The following is a 10,426-nucleotide window of genomic DNA, read 5'->3' as shown; positions in this document are numbered from 1 at the left end:
CCCTAGTTGCGGCGTTCTCCCAAATTATTGCTGAGTTACTTCCCTCCTTTTATTAAAAGTTTTTTGCTACACTCAAACTCTGTGCTTTCAAGTGGGGAAATTTTGCCTCTTAGAGGCACACAGGGGGTGGTGTGTAATTGTCCCAAGTCACTGGGGGGGGGAATCGAGCCGGTTTTGTGTTGTATTGTTGAAAAGGAACCCCCAGACATTGAACTTGGCCCTGGTTGCTGCCAACTCTGACTAGCAAAAGGGTTACATTTGGTTTGATGGAACTCCTTGGGAAATATGACAATGTCATGTGTGAGCACCTATGTTGAGTAGTTTGTAAAGAAGCAATGGACAATTACTGCACCAAAACAATTCAGAATGAATTGATTGACCTTATGGTAGGGAAGGTGCTTGATAACATATTGATGTGGCTTGGCAAAGTGAAGTACTACACCATAATAAGGGACTGCACTCCCAACATTAGTCACAGTGAAAAGATGTCATTTACAGGAAGATTTGTTGACAACGAAGATGGCTGTATCCAAGCAAAGGAACACTTTATTTTGTTTCCTGTCTGTGACAACACTGCTGGAAAAGGCCAAACAGAACTGTTTATGAATGTTTTGATTAAAATAAAACAAAGCTTCAGGACTGCCATGACCGAGGCTATGACAATGGCATGAACATAAAGGGAAGAAACAGTGGCATCCTGGCAAGGATCCTTGCGCTGAATCGCAGGGCTTTCTTCGTGCCTTGTGGCTGCCATTCCCTCAAGTCCCGTGTCACATGCAGCATCATCCTCTTTAGATGCAGTGTCTTTCTTTGGAGTACTGCAAAGGAGACACCTCCTGTTTTCAGCATCAACTATCAGGTGAAAGATCCTCACGGACAATGTTACAAATCTGACTGTGAAGCCGCTAAGTGACACTCGCTGAGAAAACCACATTGACAGCGTAAGGCCACTGAGGTACCAAGTGACTTAGGTTTACGATGCCCTAATCGAACTGGCAGCCAAGTAAAGCCGAGGCTGGAATCGGACACAAGGCACAAAGCCTGGCAAACCAGATCACTGACTTCAAATTTCTGGTCTCAGTTGTGGTTTGACAAAATATCCTGTTCCAAGTAAACACTGTAAGCAAGACATTACAAACTCAGTTCATGAATATCACGACTGCTACTACTTTGCAGTCTACTTTGCTACTACTTTGATGAGAAGCTGCCTTGATTTAGTTGTGGCCTACGGAAATAACGGATTTGAAGATGCCATCACTGTTGCCAAAGAAATGGAGGAAAAATGAGGAGTTGAGCCTGTCTTCAAGGAAACTCATATTCATCGGAAGACGAGACAGTTTGGTTACCAGGCAGAGATGAGTTGATGGGAAGCTCGGAATTAAAATTCAAGAGGGAGGTTTTTTTGCTCGCTTGTTGACACTGCTTGAGTGTCCATCGAAGAAAGGTTTGGCCAAATGAAGCACCACAAAAATACATGGGGTGTTTTGTATGACCTTAGTAAGCTGCTGGCAGACAGGAAAATACTCTTGAACAATTGTATGGACCTTCACCGGACGCTGACACATGGGGAATGTTTGGACATCAATGATAAAGACCTCTATGTTGAATTGGATAACATCCATCACATTTTGCAGCCTGGGAAGCACTCTCCACACCAAGTTCTCGAATTCATTCATGATGCAGAGCTGAAGGTCACTATCCCTAATGTGTGGATAGCTTTGAGGATTCTGCTCACGCTACCAGTCATAGTCACGAGTGGTGAGTGCAGCTTTTTGAAGCTCAGGCTCATTCAAACATATCTTTGATCAATGATGGCTGATGAGAGACTGACATCGTTTGCTATTTTATCACTTGAAATTGCCATTGGCCAGTCTTCGGATCTCTCTGATGCTGTGCTTCAGTTTGTGAGGGCAAAGGTGAGAAAAGTGACCTTTTAAACTAAAGGACTAAAGTTACCATTCTAAGGCTGTCACCTATTGTAACACTATTTAATACTGATCCAGCCAATTGCTGGTTCACAGTTCAATTTCTTGATGTTAATACATTTCAATTATTCTTAAAATTGAAAAGTTTCTATAAGCTGAGAGGAAACAATTTTTTTATTTGCTTATATATGGCATGAATAAATACAGATTTACAGATCCTAGCATTCACATTTATCACATTTATTTATGACAGGCATAAATCATGCATGCAAATTGTGCATCAAATTCATGAAATGGGCTACAAATACAGTAAAATATAAGGTATTCAAAAGTTTAACAAATGGCGGGATGTTGGGGGGGGGATAGAGAAAGCACACCAAAGATGCTCCTTGACTGGTGCGCCATTTGGTCTAAGGCCAGCCCTGACAATAGGAGTTGAACCCTGCTGCACCTGACTGTTCTGTTCCAAACTGCTTAGGTTTCATGTGACATGCAAACAGCATAGTTGTATGGGAAGCTTGGCTAACACCTAACTACCTAGAGAGGATGGATGGTTTTGTGCTTACAGCACTGAACTGGGGTTCTTGAGATCTGTCTAAAATTCCTGGCTCTGCCATAGACTTCTTATATGACCTTGGGCAAGTAACTAAGACCATATTTTTAAAGGTATGTAGGTGTTGTTCCATTTAGCATTGCAATGCCTGATTGACTTAGGAGCCTAAGGGCTTGTCTACACAGGAAGTTAGCATACAAAAAGATAGGCTGTGAATTTGCAGCGTACCAGATACTCCACGCTAACTCTCTGTGGGGACACTCTCACAGAACACTACAAGTGCCCTCAAGCAATTCAGCATAATGCACTTTAATATGCCAGTATAGTGAAAGTGGTACAGATAACCCTTCAGTGTGGATGCAGTCATAGGAGTATGAAGGTGCTTAAACTGGTATAGCTATTCCTGTACAGGAAGGGAAATAAAATCCACTGGTATAAAGGTACCTTTTATATTGACATAACAGCATCCACACTAGGGGTCATACAAGCATAACTATTCTGATAAAAAAATTATTTTCTCTGAGCTGTGGGGAACTGTCCTTTACGAGGCAATGGCAGGAGCCAATTGGAACCAGTTGCTATGATGGCTTATGTTATGCAATGCTGATCAGTGAGAGCTCAGACACTGAATAGAGAAGAACCCTGTTAGGCTCCTGGGCGTTGAGTGACGACTGAACACCACACCACCATCTGTCTGCCTGTGAGACCTTAAGGGTGGGGAATAATTCTTACTATTTGTAGGTACAGTACCTAGCTCACTAGGGCCCTGATCTCAGTTGGGGCCTCTAAGTGTTACTGTAATCCAATACTACTACTATGACTAACAAGAATAGTAGATAGGCATGTGTGCTTTGCACTCCTCCCTGCCACCTCCAGCGTATGCTGTCTGACATGGACAGGACGGAAACCCAAGAATATCGCAGAAGGATCATGCCACAAGCTGGCGACGTAGGATGTCTCCCACCTCTGAACAACTCTCAGAATCTTCTCCACGTCATGAAAAGGAACATGCTAATAACGGGAGCAACCAAAGAGTAGAGGGAAAAACCAGTGACCATCTATGTTACAACTGTGGATTTCAGAGTAGCAGCCGTGTTAGTCTGTATCCCCAAAAAGAACAGGAGGACTTGTGGCACCTTAGAGGCTAACAAATTTATGAGAGCATAAGCTTTCGTGGGCTACAACCCACTTCATCGGATGCACAGAATGGAACATATAGTAAGATATATAAGGTAAGGTACCACAAGTACTCCTGTTCTAATTGTGGATTTGTTAATGCTGCTGTGTGTGGCACTAACCAGCCCAGCCTGCTCTGCGACTCCTACCAGAAGAGTCATGTAGTGTTGTCTGCAGCCACTGGCAACCACCATGTCCACCAGCCATTACTGAGGTGGCTGGAATGGAGTGTGGAGGAGGAGGCACTGAATGCACCTGCTGCAGAGCCACTAGCTTGGATATTCCTTGCAGCTCATGGATACATATGAATTTTTCCAACCCTGCATCCTGCCTATGCCACAGTTTTCTGGAGTGGGGGGAAACATGGGACCCAATGGCCACATGTCAAAACCTGCAGGGGGTAGGATTTACTACCTTATTCCCCTCTAAATGGTTTTTGTGGAAAAACAGGGGCCTTAATAAACAGCTTAAGTGGTTTATTATTGAGTTTAACTTCAAGACAATTTGTGCAGCACTACTGAGGAATACAAGCCATCCCCCTCCTTCTGGGAATGAACACTCTGGCTTCACATTTCACACAGCCAGAGAGACTAAATTTTATTTAGACCAATGTAAAGGCAGAGTAAATCCACCAAAAGTGTTGGAATCAAACCCAGACAGGCAGAAGTGTAGCGCAGAGCACTGACCACAAAACCACAAGCGCATCAGGCTGCAGGCATAGTTTTTCAATGAGTTCCCTTCCCTCATTAGCTGACTGATCCAAAGACAATTGAGAGTCTGTCCAACGTCTTGAATGGGCCCTGGATCAGGCCCTACCAGTGTGGCCTGGGGCTGCATAACGCCACAGCAAACAAAAAAAGTTAATTGGTCTCCATTTAAAAAATGTTCAGTAATGTTAACAGCCTGAAATGTGGGTTTGCTTTTCTAGTGATGTGAAATAAATCATGTTGATGCATGCAAGCAACTGATACATGGTGTGGTTTAAATGCAGAAGTTTACACTCAGAGTGAAAGGTTAAGAGTTGAAGACCTCACTCCATGTCCAACAGCAGCAATAAACATCAGCAAGTAGCCACGCATCAGACAGTGGCTCTGATGACAAGTACACTGATGGCTCAGACAGAATCAGCTTGTTCCTGTCACTGAGCTTTGCAGAGCTCTCTGGCAGGCTGCTTTGAACCAGGCTCTGCTGAACCATCTGCTTTGCAGTGTCTTTATTTTCATCAGGGCTTAACTCACCACATTGTCATATCCTCAGGTAAAGGCTTTTGAACTCTGCTGTAGCGTGTGCAGCTAGAGAGAAGTGTTTCCCCTATCAGTCCAGAGAACCACTTTGCACAAAGCCTGAGGGTCCAAACTGCCAAGACCTTCACATTGGGATTGATTTACTAATTATTGACTTCAATTTCATGCTCCATTTGTATTAACTTGACTTCTAAAGGAAGAGTTCCATGCTGTATTTCAGCAAAAAATTCCAATTCACATTCATCAGCTCTTTAAATCTCATTTGCATGAGAGGAGAGACTTAATTCACAATCACAGGGCTGCCGAGCAAAATGGCTCACTCCATCTCTTCAACACCAAGTTTTTACATTTTCTCTGATTTATTCATAATAATAATTATGATGGGGACTATACCCCACCCAGGCAGCTGAAAGGGTTAATGTGGGCCTGAGCAGCCAAGTCTGCTACCTGACTGTACCTGACAGGAGAGCCAGCTTAATTGGAGATGAAGCCCAGCTGGGATGGGGCTGGGTGGTGATTATGAAGGTAGGAAGCTTAAAGAAGAAAGGGGTTGGAGGGAGAGCATCCCCCTTCAATCTCTGGGATTAGAGATTAGGGGGAAGAGTAAAACCAGCAATCCTCACCTATGTAGAAGAGGCTGGCAAGAAGCCAGGAGAGACATAAAACAGCCATGAGAGTGGAAGAGGCTCTGCTGGGATGCCCTGATAAAAGGACAGAAAGTGAACTTCCAGGGAGAGAAGTCTGAGAGCTGTCTAATTGAGAGGGAGGTAAATAGGGTTGCCAACTTTCTAATTGCATAAAACTGAACACCCTTTCCCCACCCCCTGCCCTGACTCTTCTCTGAGGCCCGGCCCTGCCCCCCACTCACTCCAGCCCCCCCTCCCTCCATTGCTTGCTCTCACACAGCTTCACTCAATTTCACCAGGCTGGGGTAAGGGGTTGGGGTGCAGGCTCTGGGTTGGGGCCAGAAATGAAGGGTTCAGGGTGCAGGAGGGGGCTCTGGGCTGGGACAGAGGGTTGGGGTGCAGGAGGGGGTACAGGCTTCAGCAGTGGGTGTAAGCTCTGGGGTGGGGCTGTGGATGAGAGCTTTGGGTGCATTAGGGGGCTCTGGGGTGGGGCTGTGGAAGGGGGTTGGGGTGTGGACTCTGGGGTGGGGCCAGGGATGAGAGGCTTGGGGCTGGAGCCGAGGGGTTTAGAGCGCAGGAGGAGGCTCAGGGATAGGGCAGGGGTTTGGGATGCGGGAGAGGGTGTGGGCTCCAGGAGGGAGTTGAGGGGTTAGGGTCCAGGCAGCGCTTACCTCAGGTGACTCCTGGAAGCCTAGGGGCCGTAGGGACATGCTGGTCACTTCCAGGAGCTGCAGGGAGCCTGCCTTAGCCCCACTGTGCCACCAACTGGACTTTTAAGTGGTGTTGACCAAAGCTAACAGGGACCCTTTTCGACTGGGCATTCTGGTTGAAAACTAGACTCCTGGCATCCCAAGAAATAAAGTCAAGTGGGTTTTGTTTATATATTTTGATTTGGCATTTTGCTGGGGAATTCCAGTGGAGGGTCCTGAGAGTCTTGGCCCTGAACAAAGGGTGAACCTGGAGATCTTGTGGGGAAGAAGGCCTGAGGGAGACTGGATAAGAAACAGTGAGGAGTTGAACTGAGCCGACCTTGGCTGCTGGTTATATGGCCCAGTAGTGGGAGGGCCCAGGTTTCCCTCGCAGCATTGGCAAGGTGGCTTGAGTCCAGAGACAGCGGGGATAGGGATTATAGAGAGCCTGGAGAGAAGGGTATGAAGGCCATAGGCCTGGAGTTGGGGCTGAAGACTTTTTGGATGTTTGGACTGTTTATTTGGTTGGACTCTTTGTTATCGCAGAAGGGGTGGTGTAAATAGTGACCTAGCCAGGGCCATATTATGGGAAGCAGTCACAGCAGCACTGGAGTGACTGTCAGCAGGGGGCATTGGAGAGGGAGAGAACCATTATGCCACGCCTGACCATGAGGAGGTGTGGTGAGTGAACTCCCTCACAACAATAAAAACTAATAATTAGCACCTTTCCTATTCAAAGCTTTAAAAATACTAGTTACTTAATCATTAAACCTCCAACAGTAAGTAGGGATTAATCCTGTTTTATGGAGGGGGCCCTGAGAGAGATTAAGTGACCCAAGATCACAAAGTGAGTTAGTATCATAGCCAGGATTAGACGTTAGGAACCTCCTGGTTCCTTGTCCAGACTTGCATGCAGACAACAAGAGCATATGGTATGTTTTCATTAGACATTGCTTAATTAAACTGACAGGGCCATACATATGATAGGAGAGACTGCATCAATCATTGGTCATTTTAGTCGAAACATCCACACTATTGTCGTGCTTCCTTAATACTCCCGTGGAAGGGAATAGATTTCACAGGACAGTCATAGGTACAGTCCTACCAGTGAAGGAAGAAGTGTTTCATTTGCATCTGTGTTTGCCATTCTCCACAATATACTGATTATTCCCCCATTTTGCACCTAGATATGCTTAAGAATTCCCAGACACTACCAACTGAGCTTGGGCTGACAAAAGAGAAGCCAGCAGCCTTCACCACACTGTCCTATTGTGGTGCTGAGTGCATAAATGAACCCAAATATGTCCTTTTTCTTTGCAATCTGTGTTCCTGCTGTAACCCCTCTAATGTTGTTTTCTCCTTCCTCTCTATGATACTAAACTGGGAGGAGTGGTTGATACGCTGGAGGGCAGGGATAGGATACAGAGGGACCTAGACAAATTGGAGGATTGGGCCAAAAGAAATCTGATGAGGTTCAATAAGGATAAGTGCAGGGTCCTGCACTTAGGACGGAAGAACCCAATGCACAGCTACAGACTAGGGACCGAATGGCTAGGCAGCAGTTCTGCGGCAAAGGACCTAGGGGTGACAGTGGACGAGAAGCTGGATATGAGTCAGCAGTGTGCCCTTGTTGCCAAGAAGGCCAATGGCATTTTGGGATGTATAAGTAGGGGCATAGCGAGCAGATCGAGGGACGTGATCGTTCCCCTCTATTCGACATTGGTGAGGCCTCATCTGGAGTACTGTGTCCAGTTTTGGGCCCCACACTACAAGAAGGATGTGGATAAATTGGAGAGAGTCCAGCGAAGGGCAACAAAAATGATTAGGGGTCTGGAACACATGACTTATGAGGAGAGGCTGAGGGAACTGGGATTGTTTAGTCTGCAGAAGAGAAGAATGAGAGGGGATTTGATAGCTGCTTTCAACTACCTGAGAGTGGTTCCAGAGAGGATGGTTCTAGACTATTCTCAGTGGTAGAAGAGGACAGGACAAGGAGTAATGGTCTCAAGTTGCAGTGGGGGAGGTTTAGGTTGGATATTAGGAAAAACTTCTCCACTAGGAGGGTGGTGAAACACTGGAATGCATTACCTAGGGAGGTGGTAGAATCTCCTTCCTTAGAAGTTTTTAAGGTCAGGCTTGACAAAGCCCTGGCTGGGATGATTTAATTGGGGATTGGTCCTGCTTTGAGCTGGGGGTTGGACTAGATGACCTCCTGAGGTCCCTTCCAACCCTGATATTCTATGAGCACTCCAGACAGCTATGCAGATAAAGGTCTTGTCAGCAATAGACAAGGGGGGAGGGGGAAGCATTCTAAACTGCTCAATGGAAGACCTTGATCTTTCAGTCCCTGGCTATCCCCGCTTTTTTTCAAGCACTGGTTATTCTGGCTGGAATCAGGTCTGACTGAACCAGTCCAGTTTGTGTTGTCCTCTCAGTGAGGACAGAAAGGCACAAGAGTCAGAGCTGTTGTGTTTCAGCTGCTCCTCCAAACTTCCGTGCTTCATGTTTGGGAATGGAAGTTTTGAGTAATTTCCAATCAGAGCAATCACTACTGTGGGAGAAGGTGCGTCAGGATTCCTAGAATGCACTGGTACAGCTGCGGTTCTAAGGTGTGCAGAGAGTCTCTGTGTGGAGTTCACCCTAACGGGAGTTCTGACTGAGTAACAACTGAAGAAAAGACCGAGTATTCAGCCATGTTGTCCCATGCTGCTATGTACCTGCAGGTAAGGGAATGGGGGGCACTTGTTGGGTGCTGGAGGATTGTTTGTGGAGGGTCAAGATCTCCATGGGTTCCATCTGCTTAACTGTGCAGGCAAACAACTTAAGAGTTTGTCAAGCTCCAACTCAAAAATAGTTAACAGGATTATATGTTGGGGTTGCCCTCGATGGCAGGGGATCCAATTCTGTGACCTGGAAGCTCCCTTCCAGTCTGAAGTTCCAAACTGAACTCCAGGCCCATTGACTAAATGAGACATTTCTATTAAAATCACCTAATTCTACATATATTACATAGGTCATTTCAAACCAAGCTTGAAAGCACTAAAACTATTTGAAGGACTAAATGCTCCAAACTGTAATTCAGGTTTTCATAAAATACAGTCAGTTTTGGCCTAGAAGTTGGCAAAATTGCATCAGAGCTCTAAAGAACTGGATAAACTTTGCCAGGCTCTGATGTAACCCATCTGAATTTTTTCAATATCCTGAAAAAAGGAGTCTTAGTAAAAAATATGTCTAGACCACTGACCAGAGTGACAAGCTGGAGCTGTTCAAAGCAATTAAGTTATTACACCTAAGAAGTGTTACACATTACATGGAGGTGCTTAGCCAGACTTCTTAGAATGCCCCAGAACCATCCTAGGGAATTGTTCCCTCCCACCCTCCACCAAGGTGGCACCTAATGGCAACGATTGGAGGTGGAGGGTAGGAGGAAATACACTTTTAAACTGTGAGAGGAAACCGGTATTCGGTGGTGGAAAGATTAAAATATGAAGGGCTTAATTTGCTCTCACTTACCAGTTTAAACCTATAGTCCAGCCACTCTAGTCAGTGGAGCTATAGAGATTTGAAACCAGTGTCAAGGAGAGCAGAATCAAACCCACAGTTTCTTGAAACTGAAGGTGTGGCTTCTGTACTCTAACTCCTCTTTTCTGAGAAAAGAAAGATTTGAGTCTTTAGCAATAACAAAACAGGGTTAGCTTTGCCATCTGTGACTGCTAGATATAGCTAAGTAAGCAAGGCAGGTTCACTGGCAAGCATGCTATTCAAAGGTGATATAAACTATTGATTTCTCTCCAAGGTACCTTAATTACATAGTTCAGAGTACTGAAAACAAGAACATCCTTTGTTACCAACAACCCAAGATCATTGGTTGGATAAAAAAGAAACCATCAGCAGGTTAGAGTTGTTTGAATACAGTTCCTGATGGGTTCCTCAGAAAACAGACAAAATCATTGCCAGCAACGCTCTCTTAATCTAATTGGCTGAAGTGATACACAAACACCTACTTTTCGTGTTGTTTTTCTCATACTATTTCATGCCTCATGTGCCAGCGTGGATAACCTGCCCGTAAAGGGACTTTAACTCATAGCATCTTAAAAATTTCTGAGAGACGCCAATCTAATTAGGCTGAAACAAGGCAAATCTCTGATGTATCATTCTGTTCCAATTAACAATAAAGCTGCCTCATGTTATTGCCTGACTTTTTAATACTAAG

The sequence above is a fragment of the Eretmochelys imbricata genome, chromosome 1 (genome assembly GCF_965152235.1).
Source record: "Eretmochelys imbricata isolate rEreImb1 chromosome 1, rEreImb1.hap1, whole genome shotgun sequence".
NCBI lineage: Eukaryota > Metazoa > Chordata > Testudines > Cheloniidae > Eretmochelys > Eretmochelys imbricata.
Note: the sequence above shows the minus strand (reverse complement) of the source record.